At 35.9% G+C, this 22,656-nt stretch overlaps 1 protein-coding gene across 1 annotated transcript in view; it reads left to right on the top strand.

Annotated features, from left to right (window-relative positions):
• The window catches only part of ADAMTS19 (ADAM metallopeptidase with thrombospondin type 1 motif 19), a 130,897-nt gene that overhangs the window by 2,555 nt on the left and 105,686 nt on the right, over positions 1–22,656 (top strand). The window lies entirely within an intron of this gene.

Genomic DNA, 22,656 nt, shown 5'->3' with positions numbered 1-22,656 from the left:
TTCTCTACCTCACAGCTTCTCACATGTGGTACCTGTAGTTACTTGAATTTGGGACTTCTGTCCTTTTAACTCCTTTACAGAAGAATGCAATGAGTAAGTTCTCAGCAGAAACCTTAATACAATCAGACCTTTTCAATTGTTATTACTTCTGTGGCATACTCACTTATTTAAAACAAGCTCCCCCCTGCTATGATTTCTGTTGCATCAATCATGAGTTTTGCTGGATAGAGAGCAGAATTGGGTGCACTGACAACAGCAGTGATGATCCAAAGAGCAGTCATCCTAAGGTACTTGCAGGTGGGTGGAAAGTGTAGAAAGAAAAAAGTTTACCTGTGATGGTATAGAATGCTGGCAGGACCTTAAAAAACCCTAATTATTGCTACTATTATTTTGGGGCTACTATCATTTGGGGCCTTTATGTAGCATAATAAATGCACATTCTTGGAGCACTTAACAGAACTTAGAATAGAAAAGTAGTGCTGCTGGAGAGGGTTAATATCCTCCATAATTCTGGGATTTGGGTGTAGGTCACCATAACTGCATGATAGATTTTTCCTTGTATTTCTTTCTGAATTTAAACATCTGACTTTCTCCATTGCTGATTCATGAAGATATGCCTTTTTATTTGTATGGCCATGAAGAGAAACCAGGTAAAATATGGAAATTTTGACTGCTTATTCATTTGCCTATTTGAACTTATTCAAAAATCAACACAAACTGAAAATGGTGGATTGACACCAAATAAAATATTTGCCTGCACTCCTGCAAAGTGAAACTGCCAAGTTTCACACAACTCTAAGTGGTTGGCATCTAATTATTGATATTTTGTCAGATTTTCCGAAGCAAAGTAGTAGAATTAATTGTGGAGAAAAATATTGAAAGTCAATTGATGGTGGTTTGAAAACAATTGGGTAAAAGAGTTTTGTGTTCATGAAAAGCATTTGACTTCTATGCTCCTTCTTATTTTGAGAGTTTTGCTTCCTTCTACATTGTGTTTGGGTAAAATTAGGTGAGAAAATCTTTGTAAAGAAATTGGTAGAAATAATTATCACCTTTTTATTGTGTCTATTCAAAAGCCATGTACATCATTGCATGTCTGTAACACCTCTGATTTATTATATAAATTGATTCACTTTTTGGATAGATCCCAGTTTTTAGACAGCCGTATTAGTAATTATTGATACTGTTAGACTTTACTAGGAATACCAGCTTATTCCAAAGCCTTTGGCCATCTAAGTGTGCATGTGCCCAAATCATGCTCTCCATCTAGAAAACTGCAGCCGAAACATAAAGATGTTCTGTGTATCTCAAATAAAATTGTCAGCTGTTGCTGATGTTGACTGGTGTTGTCATGATCCTCAACTGCACTGTCCTGTTTGTGGTGAAATAGTTAAGCAGCTGTTCTTCCTGAGAGTGTTGCTGTGTCAGGCTTAGTTAAAAAAAATTGCACAGTGCTATTATGTCAAAGTTGTCATAACAAATCCTAAGCTATTTGTCATTCTTTATTCAGTCATTGCTTGGGCTCTATTACATATGTAAGTTGCTGAGTTTCCAAGAGTATTGAAAAAACATCCTAACATGCGTTGGATATTCCACCATGTTTCATCTAGGCCTGAACCTGCAAATAGAGGCAAGCTGTATTTCAAACTACATTTTCTTTTTTTAACATGTAAAATAACATTGAAACTTGTCCCCAAAAATATTTGATTTTAGTTACTGGAATTAAAATTTATTTTTTCATTTTAAATATAAAGACATTTCAGAGAAAATACGAGTGTCTTAGATGCACTCTCATTTCAAAGCCTTGCAGACCTTGGGTTAGGTTTAGTAAGCTGCATGCACTTTGGAAAGTCAAATGTGGGCTGATATGCAGCTTAGATTATGCCATTCTGCTCTTCAGAAATAGCCTTTCAGTGAGTCTTTTTACTGACCAAAAAGATTAACTGTTGTCTGACAGACAATAGTGATTATTCTGTGCAGGAAAAATGGTGGAGGAGTGTAGTGGTTTGGCCACCATATGCAGGGAAAGGTCATACCTGGCAGTACAGATGTGTGGCTATTGCTGTAGGACTAGTTTTGTCAAAAGATACTGCATCTTCAATAAATTAAAGAGAGGCCTTAGGTCAAATTATTGTACCATCCACATAGGATACTGGTATCAGTTCAGTTTCTCAAGGCATAGTGACCTCATGTGCCAGTGATATTCAGGAAATAGTGGGAGAAAAATGTCTGTGTAGTAATCCATTTATGTACATAGAAAGAAGAATATTGCTGCAGATGTTAAAGACCTTACCCTCTGAAGCTGAAATTTAGATACTTTTTGAATATTTCACTGGTTGCATTTGTGTAAAGCATCTCACATAAAGGACAGCATTAAAGCTTCCCTATATTATTTCACAGTTCTTGAGAGCTTCAATAGTGTTAGGTTTTTTTTTTAAAGCTGCTTATCAAGAACCAGTATGGAGGGGTAATATTAATGGGGCTCCTAATGCCTTATGAAAGTCATGCCAAAATACAAGTGAGAAATGAACGCTGTACTCATGGATAATTACTAACCAAATTCTGACTGCAAGTATTCAGAAGTGTCTTCATTAAGGTGCTTAATCTTAACAAACAAAACTTAACTAAGTGGTTATTTTGTAATGAATCTATAGGTTGGAGATATGCATGGACTATCTAGAAACTTCATCATGGTGACCTGAGCAGTTTAAGAGCTCACATGATCAGTAGTGACAGTCCTCTCCAACTCCTTGGTAAAACACTTCTGGAGACTTACATCTCTTTGAAGCTCAGTGAGATTTACTCTGAGTACATTTTGGGATTCTGCACTGGTGCTGTGGGAAGATGATTAAGGAGAGGTTTCCAAGGATTCTCCCATCTGCATGCTGACTGCCTACTTCTTGTTCATGGCTAGCCAAATATCAGGATGTAAACAGTCCTGCTGATGCCACTGAGACTGTTCTTCTGTAAGTGATGAATTGAAGAGCTGGACCATTAATTATTTAAATGGTTATTTCTTCTGTTTGCTTGTGTTCTGACATAATATTTGAAAAAAGAAGAAAATTGTGTCAAAGGTTATTGGACAGTTTTATTTGTGGCTGGTGATACATATATATATATATATATATATATGGTAATTTTGTATAGCGTGCTGTAGGAGAAATTTACTGTGGACTTAGAATTAAAAAATCAGACTGCTGGTCCTGTATCTACTGCTAGAATGAAAGCTGAAGTAGTCTCACTGCTTTTACCACAGAGTTCTGTAAATGTGGCATATATGTGCTTTATCCCCTACTCATTTCATTTCAAAAAGAGAGGTATGACTACAGTTTTTTCTCAGTAAGTAATTCCTTCAGTAGTACTCTGTGGCTGTGTACTGGCAGGGATTTCCCCAACATTTCTTCTTCTTTTCACTGAAGCAGTCTGCAATAAATAGAGAACAGCTATTTCTGTTTGGGCCGAGAAAGGATCTGAATGGCTTTTTATTTCTAAAGTAATGGGGCATGTTTAGACTTCCAGGAAGTGCAAACAGGAGCAAATGTAGACACAGGGAATGGACAGAACAATGCAGCTCCTGGCTGCTGTGCTGTTCATCTCAGCTTCTTGCAAGCTGTCTAAGAACATCTCTGGGGCTCCACCTAAGAAGACAACATTGACATTTGGGTTAGTTTACTGGAGAGAAGTTTTGAAGTTCATCTGATTTTCACTGGATCATAAGAAAGTGAATCAAGCAACAGCATATTTATAGTTCGGATGAATCTGTGTAAAATACAATTTGCTATTAAAAGTAATGTGCATTCTCACAGTGACTTGAGTTGGAACAAGTCTTAGCATATCTCCAGTCCAGGGAAGAGCTCTCTACTGAAGTGTGTGGTGCTTTTATTAGGCCTCACTGCCTCACTGCCAGTGACAAGGAGGTTTTAAAACGATATAGACAAGTACTTCACTTAAGTAGCCCTATCCAAAGCAATGCTGCCAGGATCATCAAAAGAATGGATGACAATTGTTCTGTGCCATGCAGAAATGTGCCAAGTATCATTGGAGGGCAGCATTTCAATGAACATTTCTAATTGTAATGTCCTACTTTTACAATAAAACAAGTAAATAAGGATGTGAAAAATGTATGTGCCTTTTAATGGCCAATGGAAGGGTTGCATAGCACTTCAGTAAGATTTGAAAAAAAACTGAAGCAGCTCTACAGGAAATGCATATCTTTTTTTACTTCTGATACAAAGTTTGTGAAGATTAGTTTTGAAGATTAGTGTTATTAACTACTAGTAATTGAATGACAAATGATGCATTAAAATATTTAGACTTCTTAAGATATTCTAATTTCACATGTCCCTTACATTCAGGACACTAGAGCTTCTAAAAAACTGGAATTATTATTTTGTACCTCTCCATTGAAGACAGTCGGACTTTGAAGCTTGTCTCAGAACAAGCACAATGAAATTGGAATGAATAATAGTAATAAAATCTATTAAGAAGTTTATGTTTTCCTACAATTCTGCACACAATCACTTTTGGGGATAGGATTCAGCCTAAGAAAAAGCTGAATCTGTGTTTTGACGTCTTTCTTCCTAGACAGGGATTTTAACCCTAGCGTTTCAACATTTTTATATGGGAAAAATCCCCATGAATAAATTGTTACACTTCCTTGTAATTCCTGTAATGAGAGTAGTGTCTGACATGGCAAGTATACTTGAATTTTTGGACAGGTCAAAAAGTTTTGGAAAGCTATCCTGAACTTCTCTTCCTTTTGGTTGCACAGCTTTCAGTGGCAGTGCAATATTTAACCTGCTGGAAAGTTCCTTTCCTGGCATGGGATCTGATGCATTGAGGATGAATAGGCTGTTTGCCTGTGGTGTGAGTAATGAGTCTGTTTGCTGTGTGGTGGACATGCAAGCTAAAGTCTTGCTTTTGTGAGTATCTCTGCTTTTGTCTGCCTCTGTGAGCAGGTGGTCAGAACAACTCATACATTTGGGCTTCATGCATTGCCCAGGGAAGCTGTGCTATTACAGGATGTGAGGTCTCCCTGTAATGCTCTGAGACTTAAATAGACTTCTTGCTTCGATCAGGCTGGAATGCAACTACCCCATTACACATCCTGAATCATACAGTACCCACATGCAAGCTGAAATGGGTTAAATACCCAGCCTTTTGTCAACCAAATGTAGTGCCCCTTCCTCCCCACCTCAGTGACCCTTGCAGTTACACATCCGTATTGAGTAACTTCCACACCAGATGCTTTCCAAAAGGAATTTGAGACAATTACAGCTTCTTTTATGCTGGTGGTAAGCATTAGAAAACAGAGATCACCAACAATTTTTCATAAAAGGGTAAAGAAAAGAGAATGTTAGCAGTCTTTTTGGTCCATATGATACATACATGCTGGATTTTGACATTGCAGAAGGAGGATTATAAAATTCAATAGGATTATACTTACAGGCTGCCAGGATGAAATTAAGTACAAACTCTCTCCTATTCACCCAGCTTCCTGGGATCGTTAAACGAAGGGAGAACAAATAGAAGTAGTCTGCCTACTGTTTCATTGTGAGTTTGTTAGAGAAAGGAAACTTTACTGTGAAGGACAGAAATAAATGTGTGAATGAGGGTACTCAATGAGTATCCCATACTGACAAGTCACAGCTTCAACAAGATCTGCTTTGTTGACTTTAAAATATGCCTTATTTGTGTTTTAAACATGCTTAAATGGGCAATATAAAATTTGTGATCACTATAAATTGGTGAGCAAGGTAGGACATGAGTGGTAATGTTAGAACTGAAAGCAGCTTTGCTCTGTTGTGAAAGGGTTTGAAGTCTTTTTCCCTCGGAACAAAAAAAAACCCCAAAAAACAAAAAACGAACATCCCCGGGAAGATAAAGCGTTGGACAAGAGATTAGTGCTTTCTACCTCCGCATAAGGTTGGAGAACCAAAGAGATGCGGTAGTGCTCCTGGATGAATGAAGTCTTTCAGTGTCCGTGTTGAAACTCATCTGGCTTTTTCCTCCTGGATTTACATGACAGTGGAAGGTGTGAAAAAGGAGGGCAGCCAGCCCTGTAGGAAGTCTGGTTGCCAACAGGACAAAACAAGTTGTTTACTTGAGGTTACTGCGGCATGGTTAGGCAGAGGCACTTTTGCCTCCAGCTAAAGTTTAGCTGCTGTGTTTGTCATCTCTCTATCTAAATCTCTTTATTAAAATATCACCTGGAAAATCTAATGAAGCAGAGCTCAGCACACAGTAGAGAAGCCTAAGAAAAGGAAGATGGAGTAGGTGATTGTGGCCAGCTGAAATAACTAGAATATATGCACAAGAAATCACAATTAACAAACTTGCTGAACAGGAAGTTAATTACAAACAGAACTATTAGATCTAGGTTGTGGGGGGGAGGGTTGTTTTGTTTTTATTCTTTCTTTCTTTCTTTCTTTCTTTCTTTCTTTCTTTCTTTCTTTCTTTCTTTCTTTCTTTCTTTCTTTCTTTCTTTCTTTCTTTCTTTCTTTCTTTCTTTCTTTCTTTCTTTCTTTCTTTCTTTTCTTTCTTTCTTTCTTTTCTTTCCTTCTTTCTTTCTTTTCTTCTTTCTTTCTTAGTACAGGAGATGGTATCCCTTTAAAATTTTATTACTGTCATTAAGTGCCATAAACCAACAAAGATTTGTGTAAAGATAAAGGAATAAGCCCTATTTGTTTCTGTTTTTCCTCCTGGGTTCTGCTGTTGCAGTCTGTTGCTGCTCTTCTTTATATTTCTCGATGAAACATCTTTTGGTTAGATTTTTGTTTTGTGTATCTGAGACCTCATCCTAATTCATAAGAAAGATAAGTCTTCTAAACATACAAACAGTATTATTAATGTAAAGCTGAATGATTTAAAAAATCAGGTTTGACTTAGGCCAAGACTACCTTTGAACTGTAACAATCTCTGTTTCCTTTAATATTAAACGCTGTCACGTGGTATGTGAGATTTTGGGCCACCATGCCTCAGACCATGTGGTAATGATTCCTTTCTTCGAAGAGCTTCATCCCACACTGACGCAGGTGCTCTATCCTTAGACAGGTTTGATTTGTGATTCCAATCCTGCTTATAAAAGCCTGCTATCTTCCTAAAGGGCCTGGTTGAGTACAAGTACTTCCTTTGCAATATATTTCTGAGTGATAATTAGAAATTAGAAATACGCTATCTCCAGAGTGGCTTCATTTAAGGAAAAAAAAAGAGATTGCTATGCATCACCTGGGATCTCTGCCTATTGTCATGAACGTATAAAATTATCAAGGTTACTTTTCAAGATAGAGAAGTGAGATGGTAAATCAGAAAATCTGGGTAGTTCCATTAATTAAATTGGTAAATTAGTGACATTTTGGCCTCCTTATTTGATGTTAACTGCTTTAAAAAGAAAAGGCAGAGCACTTCCAGCTACAAATGGTAACGTTAGTGAAATGAACATTTTTTTAAGAACATGTATCCCTGGCTTATATATCTCATGTATCTGCCAATTGTTTCTTTGCTAGCAAATGAACCAGGATTTTTAAAAGAACCAAATGTTCTCCATGTTGCAACTCTTGCAATACTATGTTAAAAGGACTGTTCTTTGTCTTTCTTTTCAAAATGTTTTCTTGTGGGAGTGGAGATTATTTTGGTTGTTAATGTTGGATGTGACAGGGGAAAAAAAGCAGCATCCATGGTCTCCATGCTAAATAAGATAAAAATAGGGGGAGCTGGGAAATAGGGGAAAAAACCCAAGAGAAAGCATTAGGTGTTTGAGCTGTAAGATTGATGGAAGGTGGGAATATTCAGGAGGAGTCTGTGAAAACCAATGCTCATGTAGAGGTAGTATTCAAATGGTGAACATAACTCTTTACTATGTGATGAGGAGAAGTACCTCAATAGAAGGGAGTGTCCAGAGTGATTTGGATTTGTGGGAGAATGAGGTGTTTGCAGACGTTTCTCTGTGGTGTGTGTGTCTTTCCTTTGGTTCAGATCTCTCAGGTGACTTCAGGGATATAGCAGGAGGGCTGGTTGCAGAGGAGTTGTGGAAATAGCATGAAATATACTAAGCATGAGCATCTGTCTAATGTTGGTCAAATTTTTATAAATCAATAGCTCAAAACATCTATATTAGTTTTAAGATCAGATGTGCATCTACAGTGCATTAGCAGCCCAGTTAACCTTTTGTTGTTAACATGTCATTGCCTGGACAATCTGGTCTTCTTGTTTTTTTTTTTTTTTTTTTTATTTCTTCTAATATGCCATCATAAATGAGCAATAAGTATTATTTGGAAGTGAAAGAATGAAGAATATTTCTAGTGTTAATTTTAGAACAGTTGACTTAGAATGAGAAATCAGTCTCCTAACATTAGCTGCTAATAATACATACATCTGCATGTAAGTGAATAGAAGTAAAATTTTTTTGGAAGCTTGTGCTGTTTTTCTTAGGTCTACCAGTACTTCAGTCAGAATTATTTTCTGAATGAGTTTTGCATCCAAAAATGTAGAAATGTGCCCCAAAACTGACTTGTGAAGTGATTTAGTTTCTGTGTGATTATCTTCCAACAATTGCATATGCTTGTTTTATGATCTCAGCTGTGCTACCTTAAGTTCTCATTAGATGTGAGAAGTTTAACTGGGTCAGGTCAGGGCAAGCTTATTTAGATAGTAGCAAGTTAAGGAAAATACAGATATTTCTGCACATGATTATTAATTCATCTGGGGACAACTTTTTATGCTGCAGAGCAAAGTAGATGTCCTGCTCTGTCCCTCTGGGCTTCAAGGAGATGCTGGGTGGAAGTGCCCAAGTGATAGCTACAACTATTACAGTTATGCCATCTTTTATAAAATGTTAAACTATGCTTCAGATGTGCTTACAATTTGGAATGATCTTTTTTTTTTTTTCTTTTTTTTTGGTTGTTGGTTTGTTTTTTTTTGTTTTTGTCTGATTAACCTGGCATTTGGATTATAACACTGAAAACTCAGATGTAACTCTGATTCAAGGCATGTATGAAGTACTTTAGTTTTCTTCTGGAACTGGGACACAGGACATAAAAGGGACATCATGAGGGACTCATATTGTTTTAATATTTAATTGTGGTCTTACTTAATTTTCTTTTGAAAAATGCTCCTAAACATGAAGCTGTCTGTATGTGTTTCTGTTGTAAGCTGTGTGTGAAACTCTTCTAATTTGCGCAACTTTTGAAACCTAAGAATTGACAGTCTTGTAAGTTGGGAGACAGGAAGTTGCTTAGGTGATTTTATGTCTAAATAAGAGATTGCCAGTCTCTTTGTGACCTTGATGGACCTCACCTCAAATATTTATTTAGAAATACATGAGGGTAGTGAGTGAGTTTAAAGTGGAAGAGGATTTATGGAGCAAAATGGATGCAATTTGGCATATAAAAGCTTTGTTTTCCAGTTTCTGGCTGATAGTCCTAGCATGTTTCACTTTTTCTGTCCAATTACCTGTTTCTTCTGTAGTAACCTATCTAAGGAAGCACAATAACAACAACACATTTCTTGGTGTCTCTTTAGTTTGTTTTGTTGGTTTTTGTTTTTTTGTTGTTTTTTTTTTTTTAATTTCCCATACTAAATCATTTACATGGGAAATAATGGAATGAAATAATTACTTTCCTTTGTAATTCGTGTTGGGTAATAAATTGTCTGCCTATTTCATGGAAGCAACTTTATTTGGAAGTGACCAGTCAGACTGATGGTGCTTCGTTCAAGAGATGCTAATGTCAAAACTCCACTCTGATCACCATTTGTGTTCTTACGCACATAAAATCAAGCTCTTTAACTTAAAAGAAAAGAAAAACCTTAATCCAAATTTATATTTCTTCTTTTAATTTAAATAAAAATTCTTGAAGAATAATTAGATACTGTTCCTTCTTTCTAAGGGTAGCAGGGCTTTAGTTTCTTAGCACAAGAAAAGAAATGGATTTTTTTTCCTCAAAAAGTGAAAGTAGGGTCTAGGTTTAAAAGTTAAAAGGCAAAAACTGCATAGATTAGGAAAAAAATTCAGTCAGGAGTCATAGAAGAATATAACTTCTATATATTTTCAACTTTTTAAAACAATGTTGTGGGAGTCTTGTTTATTTCTCTTAAAGCTGTCTGGTTTGGATTAATATAATTCTAAATAGAGATATAAAAACCCTAAGCATAACTTTATTTTATAGAAGAACTAACTTTATTTGTTTAATTGTAGTTCTATACCTATAAATATATTTTATTTTCCTTTCCTGAATTACTGTTTTCTACAGTTAGTAATTTTGGCAGATTGCAGATTTGAATGAAACTGAGTTTCATGGAATGTTGCCTTGAATTAAATAATGTTTAATAATAGGAATAATAGGAGCAGTTCAGCCTCTCTGTCAGAAAAAAACCAAGATAATGGAGTCAAGGATGGATATTTCAGTAAGGATTAGCAGAGATTAAATTTCTCTATGGACAATCATGGGTGGGTTTTGGAACTGTGCCACATCCTTCTGTGGCTAATATGAAAGCGCATGGATTTGAACAATGCTAGCTCATTGGTATGCACTATTTAAGTGTTTTACGTGGATGAATCAATTTAAATTTGTATCTCTTGTGTTGGTCATCTTGGTACTAGTCTAGGTGTTTTATCTAATGCAGATCAGAGTTGTTGGTATTTCCTGTTTAACTTCCTGCATGGGACTAGGTGTAGAATGCTTAGTGCTTATCCTTTGTGTGTTGTTATACTTTTCCTCTATAAAATACCATTTCAAATTCTGATGGGATAAAATCCAGGCTTGCTCTGAAAAGAAATAGATTTAATGCGGTTTCATTAGCTAAAGGTACAGCCCTTTGATTAATACTCCAAAAGAGTGGTTTGTAGTCTTACCACAAGAATTGCTGAAGTTACTCATATTACACCAAAATGTTCTAAAGGAACATCTTTATGAGCTCTGAGTCTTTAATTGCAAGGATTTTTTCCTTAGGTGATATGTTTCCATAGGTGTTGCTTTTTTCGTAACTAGTCATGATTAGCTGTGCAAACAGTCTTTCTTGGAATGTATTGATAACTACTCAGACGTTGTGAAATAAGTGATCTTAAATATCACTAAACCAGCTCATTGTAAAGAGTTTTTAGTTTAAGTTTTATGGAATAAATTTTTTTAAATCCTGACTCACTTTATAGAAGCTCTTGTATTTATTCTGGAAAGGAGTTATGGCTGGGTTTCTGAGTTTTATTTTTTTAACAGTAAGTGAGTGGTTGTGTTCCATTTTATATAGCATATATTTGGTGAACAAAACCAAATCACTGTTAACATCATGCCTTAGTTAGGACAACATGGTAGACACAATTTGCAGGTTAGGTGGCTGTTTTAAAAATGGATTTTTATGCTAGTTCTCCTTTGAATTCTGCAAGTAAAGAGCTGTGTCAGGCTTGTTCAAATATAATAGTACTTTGATTTTCATTTTGGTTGTAGTTTATTTTATTGGCCTATATTAGTCATCTGTGGTTGGTTGAACATTATGCCCCAGCATACTTCCTGAAGCAAAATAAAGTAAGGCTTTTTGGAACATTTCAGGCAACAGATCGGAAGCATTTTTACTCATTTGTCAGTTGGTGCACGCACCAGCAATGGAGCTGAAGTCATGCAACCACATAAAACATATATTTAATACAGGATTGTATAGGGGGCAAAATGAAAATATGTGGAAACTGTGCTTGAACCACAGTCAGTTCTGATCATTGTGTTCTTAATGAACCAAACTGAAGACACAGCCCTTTTATTGCTTCCAGCTTCTTGGATCATATGTCTACATGAAAATGAGAACTGAGAAAAATGAAAAACTAATTCTGTAGCCCTCATAAGGACAGATCAAAATTCGAAACCTGAAAACCAAGATGCTGGGAGACCACTGAAAGGACTTTCTTTAAAAAAAAAAAAAAAGTTTCTGTCCGTAGATCATCATTTAGAGCTGTGAGTATAGAAATTTTCCATGTTCTTTTAGTAGAATTTTAATTATTTTTGAGTCAGTAGTAGTGATTTTTTTAATGCAAGTGAAGAGGAATAAGGTGGCCAATTTTTATTTTTGTGCAGACATTGCCTTTTAGTAGCTCTAGCTCCATGCATTAAATATTATTGTTAAATGAATTAATTTTGTAACATAAAGCTATGGGCAATGGATTTTTGCTATGTAGCATAAATTCGGAATCTTAATTTTGTAAAATAACTTTATATTTATGACAAAAACACTACCATTGATCTAAATCAGTATGAAATCAGATCTACATTTTAGTGTTTAGACAGCTAGGATGGAATACTGTTATCTTGCTTTATTAAGCATATATTGCCCAGAGCTATTTGAGAGTTATCATCCTGGCCAGAACAACAGCCTTATTTGTCTTGCCTTTTAACATTCTATAATTGAGAAAGTCTCTTCTGATCTGATTGTAAGTTTAGAAAAGAGCTGGAGGGGGACTTTTTGCAAGGTCTTGGGGTGATAGGATAAGGGAAATACCTTAAAAACTGAATAAATGTTTAGATTAGAAATTACAACTAAATTCTTTCCTCAGAAGGTGCAGAAACAGATTGCCCAGAGAAGCTGGGGATGCCCCATACCTGGCAACGTTCAAGGCCAGTTGGGGTGGGCTTTGAGCAACCTGGCCTAGTGCAAGGTGTTGCTGCCCATTACAAGGGGCTTGGAATGAGAGGATCTTTAAGGTCCTTCCCAACCCAAATCATTCTATGATTTTAGAAATTCATCTTATGTTACTGAACTAACAGTCAGCCTTTAAGGCTTTCTAGCCCTTCCTTGTAGTTTCTGTTTCTTCTGTAATAGAAGACAAAACTGCATGAGAGAGAGGAATAATTCCAAGATCTATTTGGTTTTAGATCTAGTTAGTTCAACCTCCTAAGATAAAGGGTAGAAGCTACTGAATGAAGGGAGAAATGATCAGAAAGAGACCATTAACATATAACATGGTGAGTTGGCATATTACATGTTGTTGTCTTTTGTGTCAAAGTCATGGTTGCCATAAAATCTGCATTGTTTTAAGCATCTAAGGATGAAAGTATTGTGTTTATTTTCTTAAGGATTACAGTGTGCCTTGTGTGCAAGTATGGATATTCTGAACATTAAATAGCTGCATCGTTGATGAAGTCTGACTTGCCCATAGCTGTCTCTTTTAATAGTATTAGTCAATCCTTTTATAGCTGCCTGTAGCAAATGAATGAAATAGTTTTTCAATTTAAGTTATTTTAAAAATCAAGGGTATTTTCAGTGTCTCATTAATCCTATGTGTCTCGAAAACAGTTTTTAAATTGACTGTCATGTATAATCAATTTCATTTCAACTATACCTTGTAGCACTTGGATCAGAAATGCTAATTTAGTTTTAAAATAGTTGCGTATGCTGTTCTTTCTAATTAAGTTACCTGTGCTGGGAGTAGTAGGCTTTCTATACATCATAAACTTCCAGAATGCTGCATAAAAAAAAAAAAAGAAAGAAGAACATGCCTGTGTTAAGTCTGCACTTCCTAGTTTGTAGTTGCTAAGTATAAATCTTCAGGTATTAATAATTTTGAATCCATGATTTTAAAGTTATAATTGTGGAATAGTTTTCCTGAGTGAACATGAAACTCTTTAGGTGAAGGAAAATGGAAGTTCATGAAACTCAAATTTCCAGACCATGTCTATATTCCATAGTCTCTCTCCCCTTTCCTTTTTCCTTCTCTTTGAAAGGCTGTAGAACCTAAACACACTGATAGATAGGTAGATGTAAAGCTGTTCTATAGCTGTGTATCAAAAATCTTGATATCTGTAATTTAGTAAAAAATAGATATTTAGTTACCCAGTAATTTTAGCTGTGCAACATGGTAACAGGAAAAATGCACTTAGAGTGCTTCTGTCAAATATTTTTCAAATATTTTTGCATGTTACCATGTAACTTCAGTTATTTGTTTTGTAGATGTTGCAATTGAAAAGTAGGCTTTAAATGGTGATTTATGTAAAATTTTTAAAACATAGGCACTAGTTCTGAATGTCTCAGATTTTCAGTATTCAGCATATACATATATAATACCCAAACTGAATTTAGTTAGGGTATTATAAAGTTAAGAATACATCAGTATCTCGGCAAAATGTAGATTACAAGTCAGTGAGAGAACAAGATGAGAATTCAAAACTTATAGCAAAGACAGAATGAAACTAAATAATAGAATTATTATAAATAATAATTTTTAATGATAAACAACTGACTAAAACAACATCACAGACAATTATGATTCTATATTGTATACCTACTGCCCTCAAGGACTACCAGGACCATTTTAGAATATCTTCTCACCATTCATCCATGTAATGTGAAGTCTGTACTAGTGCCAGATGCGGATCTGTCCCAGGGACTGGACCTAGGCTTGGCATTCATCCTAGATGAATTTCATGATGTTCCTTCTGATAACTCTCCATAAATACATACTTATAATTTTTTTTTTTGGTGACACTAAAATGAGGTTATGTGAATTATTGATATCTCCATGAGTCCCACATTTATGTCATTCTATGGTTTTAATTAAGATACTGGGATTCTTGCTGGATTTTGCTGTTTTCTATGCTTTTACCTGGCTCATAGATGACATTCTTTGTCTGGTCATACCTGTTCAAGCCCCAAAATTTTAAATTTTCTGGAGGTTACTATTACATATCGTGTATGTGCCTATCATGCATAACAGTATTATATTCCTGTGACACCTTGTGATAAAGTTATCTGCAGCTAGATGCAGTTGGTTTGTTTGCCATCCATGTTTTTAGAAAAATAGGCTATACAACAGTAATGATACATTTAGCTATAGGAGTTTGTGTTTCATATTTGTTACTTTTCTGTTCTAAGCATTTGAAAATGGAACTTAGAATTGCCTTGTGGAAGTAGTTTTTAATGAAGTGTTATTAAAGATACTTCAGTATCTTCAGGAGAAGATTAGTCTTGTATGTAGGGAGAGCAAGAACAGCACACTCAAATGCAGTTCATGGGACACTCTATGTAGGGTACTAATTGTTTATAAGGTTCCTATAGTTGTTCCAAAATGAGTAATCATAAGAAATATAGGGTTTCCCTCAACATCAATGTCTATTTATCTTCATTTAGTTTTGTGAAATTTGAGTTATGGTGCCTTAGTGATTTTGAAAATTTTTATGTATGCTTAAACCATTCTGTGCCTTCTCATTGCAAGATTCTAAAGGGTTTGAAATGAATTCTGTGTTTTAAAACATTGAGGCCATTCCAGTGTTTTTACACAACTAATTTGACTGAAACAAACTACAGCTAAACTACGCTTCAGAAAAACTGCTGCCAAAATAATAGTGTACAGTGGAGTCCATTTACAATGTGCTATTGAAGCAATAAATCTGTGAAAACAGCAACATATGTTTAGTTTCAGTAAACTTCTTAAAATTTGGGGTTTTTTTTCTGTTAAGGAAAACCTGTGAAAGGATACATGATGTTGTAATGAACTTGTGGGCACATTGCTTTGGTAAAACAATTTTCACAAGCATATCATGTTACTTGCCTTAAGCCTTAGGAAAAGTAAGTCGCTCCAAAGACAAACAGATAAAACTAGGCAGAGCTAGAAAGTAAAGATACAAAAAGGTATTTTTGTAGAAACTGAATGTCAGGTGTAACCATAACCATAAATAATAAATTGGAAATCGGAAAGTGTAGGAACTGTGTTACCTGTAGTCATCTTATATTTTTGTCTGTTGTTCTGTGCTTTCCTACTTCTTGAAGACTTCATTCTTCATGTGAAGTTGTCTAGCTTTCAGTGGAAGATGTAACTTTGGTGTTACATCCTATGATTACTTTGAGGTCTAACTCTCACAAATTTAACTGGCAGAGTGAAAGAGTTCCAGTAAACTTCGCTTGGTTTTCAGCGTGACTTTTGTTCATATTAATGTGGAGAGAAGGCAATGTTTTAGATGATGAAATATTTTCAAAAGAAGTGAACCCCTCTGTGGCTGGAAGGGTCAGTCCCTTTGAGATGTAGTCATGAAAAACCTAGTTTGGGTGTTTATATGATCCAGAGGTAAAGTCAGTAGCAATCCCTGGGGGCTTGGCTCTCCTTTAGTGGCACATTCAGAGCTGGGAGGCACAGAAGAATTAAACAGACCAAAGGCTGTAGCCTGACCAACAGCAAGTTGCTTTTGTTTGTGACTTACCAGTTTTATACATTTATAGATTTACTTTGTAGCCTTGTGAATTAGCTGACAGTGACAGGAGGAAAAAAAGGTGTGTGTATTGTTATGAGCCATCAAGCGTATGAACTTGGTGGAGGACATTAAGTGAAGATGTAGAAACTTTATTCTCCTTTCACATATTTGCAGTGTAGTGATAGCTGAAATGTGGTTGCAGTTGAGTTGCAGTTCTGTTTGCTGATGTTTAGAGAGAGGAATTAATTTGTGGTTACAAGGATAATTACATAGTCAGAATATTCCAAGTTGGAAACGACCCACAAGGATCAAGTTCAACTTTTAAGTGGGTGGCCCATATAGGGATTGAATCCACAAACCTTGATGCTGTTAGCACCTGACTCTAACCAGCTGAGCTAATGTTATAGGTAAAAGTTAAGTTAAAATAGGATATAGTTCAATTATATTGTATTAATTATGTTATATTATTTGTATTATGTTAAAGGGGGGGGCTTATTAGAATGTGCTAGAAGGGTCCAGGGTTTGGTGAAACAGGGGCAAGGCAAGGTCTCAGAGAGATTGGATGAAAAATCTGACCAATCATTCGAAGCCCTGCAGAAACAATTGGTCCAGAATGAACGGGGTAAAGACCAATGAGAAGCCTGGAAATGGACCGATCATCACGAGGATCCAAAATGCACCAATCCTGGACTCGAGGGGGACTATAAATGTGGGGACTTCGGTGGGGTTAGGGTTCTTCTTTTGGGGTACTTTTTGTTTGGGAGAACCCGGTGCACTTGGGGTGAGCGCACTGTTTTGTTTTTGGCTTGCTGTGTGGGTGCCTGGGCTTATCCTGGGCACTCTGTTCCTTGCAACTGTTTTAATAAACGAGAACCTTTCTCTGGAGAAAGTTTGGCCTCGTTCAAATTCATAACACTATTCTCAGAGTTATAGTAAGCCTCTTTCATCAAGCAATAGTCAAAGGCTGATGTATGTGTCCTCACACAGTAGGAACTGCAATACTCTATGATTCCCTTTCATAAAAACTGTGAAGTGAGTATCAAGGGACCTTGGAAAGCCAGCCTGGAGAGGTGGCCCAGAAGGAAAGCAATGTTGACCCTGGATCAGATGGATCTAAAATAATGGCCATGAATCAATAAAGTTGTAACATTGGAATGATTTCCAAATGTTAAAAGATAAAAATGTGAAACATTTCAAATAAGGATAGTGAAATAATAGGCAGCAGTTCTATTGAAACTATTTCATTTAACAGTAGCAGCAAGGAAATGTGAAAAGAATTGTAGTCTGGCAAAGGATTTGTGTTATAAGAATATCTAGATAAGATAATCTCTATTTTACAAAATCTCAGATGCATAGGAGACTGGAATTGATGTGTGGATCTAAGACATTAAAATACAGAGGTAATTTGCATTGTGTCTTAGTCATTATTTTCCTAGTACTACAGGACCTAAGCAGTGAAAATTTAAGTTGTATAATGAAAATAATGAAATAATGCATGATGCATATGATGCAAAAAGAAAATTCTGTTTGACTTATTGTGTTGAATTTAGCTGTTTGTTTCAACAGTCAAGTGAAATCTGTAAGCAAAGCTGCAACTCATGAATGATTTATAAATATATTTTAATATGTTTGATTTTCTGGCTAGAATAAGAAGATTAAATGGCTTTTTATGACTTTGAGGGAAAGCTGAAATTCCATTGTGCCAGGTAAGTTGCTAGAGGAATTAGCAAATTGTTCTCTGAGCTGGTGTTTCCCTCAAGACAGTGTCCTTTATTCTGAATAATGTGCATGTGCTGTGTTAATACTGGGTATTACAATCAGTATTGAAGAGCTCCAGATGACTGGTAGCAAGTGGTGTTTTCTGCTAGGTTTTTATTCTTTTCATAGGTCTTTCAGTCTTTTCATGTGTTGTGGTGTGCCTGTGCCTTCCTTTGTCACAGGTGTTTCTTAAGTTTAGGTGTATTTTAAGCCACAGATTAGTCAACCAGAAAGTGGGCAAGAGCTTCCTGGACGAGGGAAGAGAAAGGGGGATGGAGCACATAATTTCAGCATTTTATGATTGGTTTGCCAGTTCTACTAAATTCTTCTGATGGTCAAAAGGCAAGTATGCGGTAGTTCAGACTCTACTGACTTTTCTGAAAATAGTGGTCACAAGCTGAACCAGGGAACTTTGTGACAGTGTAAGTTCCAGAAGTCTACAGTCTCCAGGAGGCTGAGAGTTGTAACAAGAAGAACAGAGAGAAGCTGGCATGTAGAAGTAGTGGTCACTTGAACCTGATGACCAGCGTGTTGAATTGCACAGATAACTCTGGCATTTGGAGGGACCCCTGTCTGATTCATGAGTTTCACTGCTGATAGCTGCGACCGAATATCTGACTTTAAAACACCACCATGAATTTAGGAAGTACGTTTGTGCTTTTGCTAAAAAAGACACTTAAAAAATTAGAGCATTGAGAATTGATTAATTTTATGTGTTTTGTTTGCAGTTACATTTTGTGTGTATCATAGAATCAATTAAGTTGGAAAAGACTTTTGAGATTATCAAGTCCAGTCTATGGCTTAGTGTTGTGAATACCTGTTTAATTGTTAGTAGCATAGGGAGTGCTGCGGAGTAACAACATACATGTTTTCCTGCATCTTTGTGCAACATCAGGTTGTTTTGAAAAAAATAGCCGTTGTCTTAAACGTGAGAGCAGCATCCTCTCATATAGAGAATGATTTTCTTAAGAATTCAGAGCAGTGTGTATCTTAAACCAGACTCTATAGGAATATAGAGGATTTGGAGGGATTTAAAAGTCATGCAAAAATGGTTTCCACAGACCTCAAATCTGGGGGCTAGTACCTGAATACATGCATTGAATGCAGTGATCTCTGCATAACAGTCAAAATGTTTTTTTCCTCTATTGAGGCTATGAGGTGTAGCATTGTGCATGTTTCCGCACTTCAGTAAGGCACAACCCTAGGATTAAAAAAGATCCCAGAAAGGATTGGATTGATCACTATGTCAGCAGCTGAAAGCCAGTCAACTGTGATAATACTGACTCTTCCCTCTGTGATGTTTCCTAACTCTGTGCAACAGATTGGAGTGAACAGACAGGTAGAGAATACTTACAGGAAAAGAGCAGTGCAAATGATGTGCACAGCTGTGAAACACCGTGAGTTGAAGACAGAAGGCACTTATGAACTGAAGGCACTTATGTTTCCTCAGCCTTCAGCAATGAAGGTTCTTATAGATGGAAAGCCATTAGTAAGAGCTGGAGATTTTTGTTGTGTTTCAGCTCAGGTCAGGTTCTGATAGAATTCTTAGAATCAAGTCACCAAATTAAATCTGGATTGTTAAAATCATGGAGAAAAACCTTCAGAGTGGGATACTGAAATGTAAATAAAAGATTTTGCCTGTTTACTCAGAAATTAATGCTCAGTTTTGGGACATTTGACAAATAGCACAAAGCCTGTTATGAAATTATGTTTCAAAACAAGTAAATAATGACCTTATAAAGACAATTTGGTTTTTCGTATGGTGCAGTGAAGGGAACCTTTCATTTTTATACTGCAAATGTGACATTAATATTGTGGTTCTGATGGACGCAACATGTGTACTAAGTAACATAAACATTTTATGCATCTGATAGGAGTGCATTTTTCCCCTTGATATTTGCCGTGGGAAGTGTGTTGGGAGCAGGAAGGAGTAGAGTCTCATACAGCCCATCCTTACTCACTGTGTGCATTTGCTTCACAAGACAGTGGAGAGTTGGCTGCAGCAGGGAGAAATTGTAACCCACTGTTCCCCACCTCACCTGTGCCACTCAAGGTGCTGGGAAAAGGTGTTGTTTTCATTTGTCTTGGTTTCCCACTATCCAAATTTGGCAAAAAGTTAGTTTTCTGCAAGTGAAGTTTTATTTGCCCCTCAGCTGAAGTTTGCCCAAAACTTAAGGACTCTCTGTATTTCATAAATAAATAAAATACGGAGCAAGTACCGAGTTTATCAATAGTTACAAAGTTTGAAGATTTTTTTTTGCCAAATTAGATTGCGCTGGGCTTGACATCTACTGAGATATGTGTGCTACAGGGGGAAAGAGTGGCATGCTATGTTACCTTTACATGAGATATATCCAGCATCCTGGGGGGCTTTTCAATTGCTGCTGTGAGCAGTAGTATTTTTTCAAATGAAACTGGTGGAAGATGTGTCAGTTTGTCCGAGCTCAGAGTTCTATCCCAGATGGATATTAGTGTTTTGCTTTTCCATCTTTTTAATCCTTGTTCTGATGCACATTCTCATAACATGGAAGTTTTGCCATTTGAAGTGTCTAAAGGCTGTAATTTGCCTTGGCATTCAATATCTGAAAATGTATTGAAACTGAAATGCTTGAATGCATGCTTTGACTTCTCTGCTTTCTGTGTTTACTTCATTAAAAGATCTTCTTAACTCCATTTTTAATGATTATGAAAATATAAGAGCATGGTTGACAAAGCTACAGTTTCACCTACCACTTTCTTCTGTGAAATTATGCGAAAGTTAGAGAAATAATGTTTTGTTGTTTGGTTTGTTTTTGCAGTCAAAGCAGTTAAAATGGCATCAAAGATTATTTGGTTATCCATATTTGTCTGAGAATCATCCATTTGCGTATCTATAACTTTACATCACTGTTCGGTTCTTTAACTTCTGACTCAGGAAACAGGCAATATATTTTGGTTTTCTCTACGAATGAATTAAACTTCACTTTCTGCTCCTTCTGCAAGGAGCTGGAAGAGAACATTAAATGTCAGTCCTAGCACAACTTTTCAGAATGTCTGATGAATGGTGACAACCCGAAGAGCATCATCTTAAAGCCCTGGTTTCATTGTGCAGCAAAGGGAATGGAGATGGAAGAAATGTGACAAATGTTCTATGATTGACTCTGTTCAGGAGGGAATAAGGCTTTGTTTTTGGTTGGTGTACAGGGGATACTTGCAGCACCACTAGTGAGCTGCTATTCTTGTTCTATATTTAATCAACATCTTTCATATACAAAATAATTGTTTAAAAAAGTAAAATAATCTATGCCTGAGTGAAATTCAGCATTTGACATAAAAATTGAATGAAAAGTGTTTTATGCCTTTTACTAGTATTTGAGAACTATGCTTTTAAGTAAATTTATTTCACGTAATTTGAAGTTTATATAGGACAAGTTAATTGTTATGTAAAAGTAGCCTTTTTAAAGATAACTTTTCAAGAAGTGTTATCTTGTAGGTGTACAGAAAGTACTTAGCAATACGTAGCTGGCTAATTTTCTAGTATGTGGCGTTTAAAGCTCCTGCTGAACTGAACCTAAAAGGTAAGTGTAAAATGAAAAGGAACAGCCAAATCCCCAGATACATTTGTGTTTGTGTGCAGTGTTAGTGATGACCTTTTGACATCTGTTCAGCATTCCTTAGCTATTGTAACTTAATGAAAAATTAAGTGTGTGTATTCACATTAATTTCATGTGATTGTGCAGAAAGATTGTTGGATTTTTTCTTTTTGAGGTGTTGTGTTTGAATGAAATTGTGTTTTGTACCACTCAAAAATTTTGATTTTGTTTTTTTCCTTGGGTCAGAATATTTTGGGTGGTTTATTCGTATGTCACACAGGATATCCAATGTGATAATGGTACTTACATGATTCCAGAAGAAACAAAATTGTTTTCTATTTTTCCCCATTGACGTTACATAAAAATATACAGAAGAACTGTCTGCTTCTCTTAGCCAGATATATCACATAGTTTTGTTTCTGTAGCAAAACAGTACAATAAGTTTTTTAAGTTTAGAGAGTGAGGAAATTAACTGTCAGTCTTGGTCATGTGGGGGGAGAAACCCCACAAACGTTGCTGTCTCCAGCTTTACTCTTGATAGGAAAATTTGTGTATTGGAAGCTTAACAGTTTGTGCTGAGTTTTTATTTGTGTGGTATTTATATAAGTGTGTTTTATAGTGTTTTTTTTCAGCATTGGCTATGCCCTTATAATATTAGATGTGCATCTGGTGTGTTAACTTTTCCTGTGTGTTAGTGTGTATAAATACATTGAGACAGGGGAAGCATTAACCAACTAAATGGCTTTATTCAAATATTTTTCTGGTGTTACTGCTGGAAGCCAAAAAGGGATTTCTGCCTTTTAAAAATAGTTTTGGGTTCTTTTAGTTCGAAAAAGAGTAAAAAGAGTGCCACAATATTTCTTTTCCATCCTCACATTTGTTCAGCATGTATTCATATGCCTTACATAGTTCCTGTTATTTCATTAAATATAGTTATCTAAAAATGTGACAATAATAAATAATAAAACCAGTGTATAGACTTTGTTGTACATACTGTACATATATAAATGACCTCCTGGGTCTCCCGAAGTAAACTTTTAACATTCTGTATCTTTTACTGTGCATATGCTACTGGCATGTAGCCACCCACCCACCCAGATTTAGCTGAAATAAATGAAATTTATTCTAGTTCATTTAAGTAGAAAACTTGTAAAATACAAAGGTAC

Source organism: Zonotrichia leucophrys, chromosome Z, assembly GCF_028769735.1.
Source record: "Zonotrichia leucophrys gambelii isolate GWCS_2022_RI chromosome Z, RI_Zleu_2.0, whole genome shotgun sequence".
Taxonomy (NCBI): Eukaryota; Metazoa; Chordata; class Aves; order Passeriformes; family Passerellidae; genus Zonotrichia; species Zonotrichia leucophrys.
This window is presented reverse-complemented; position numbering and strand designations above follow the sequence as displayed.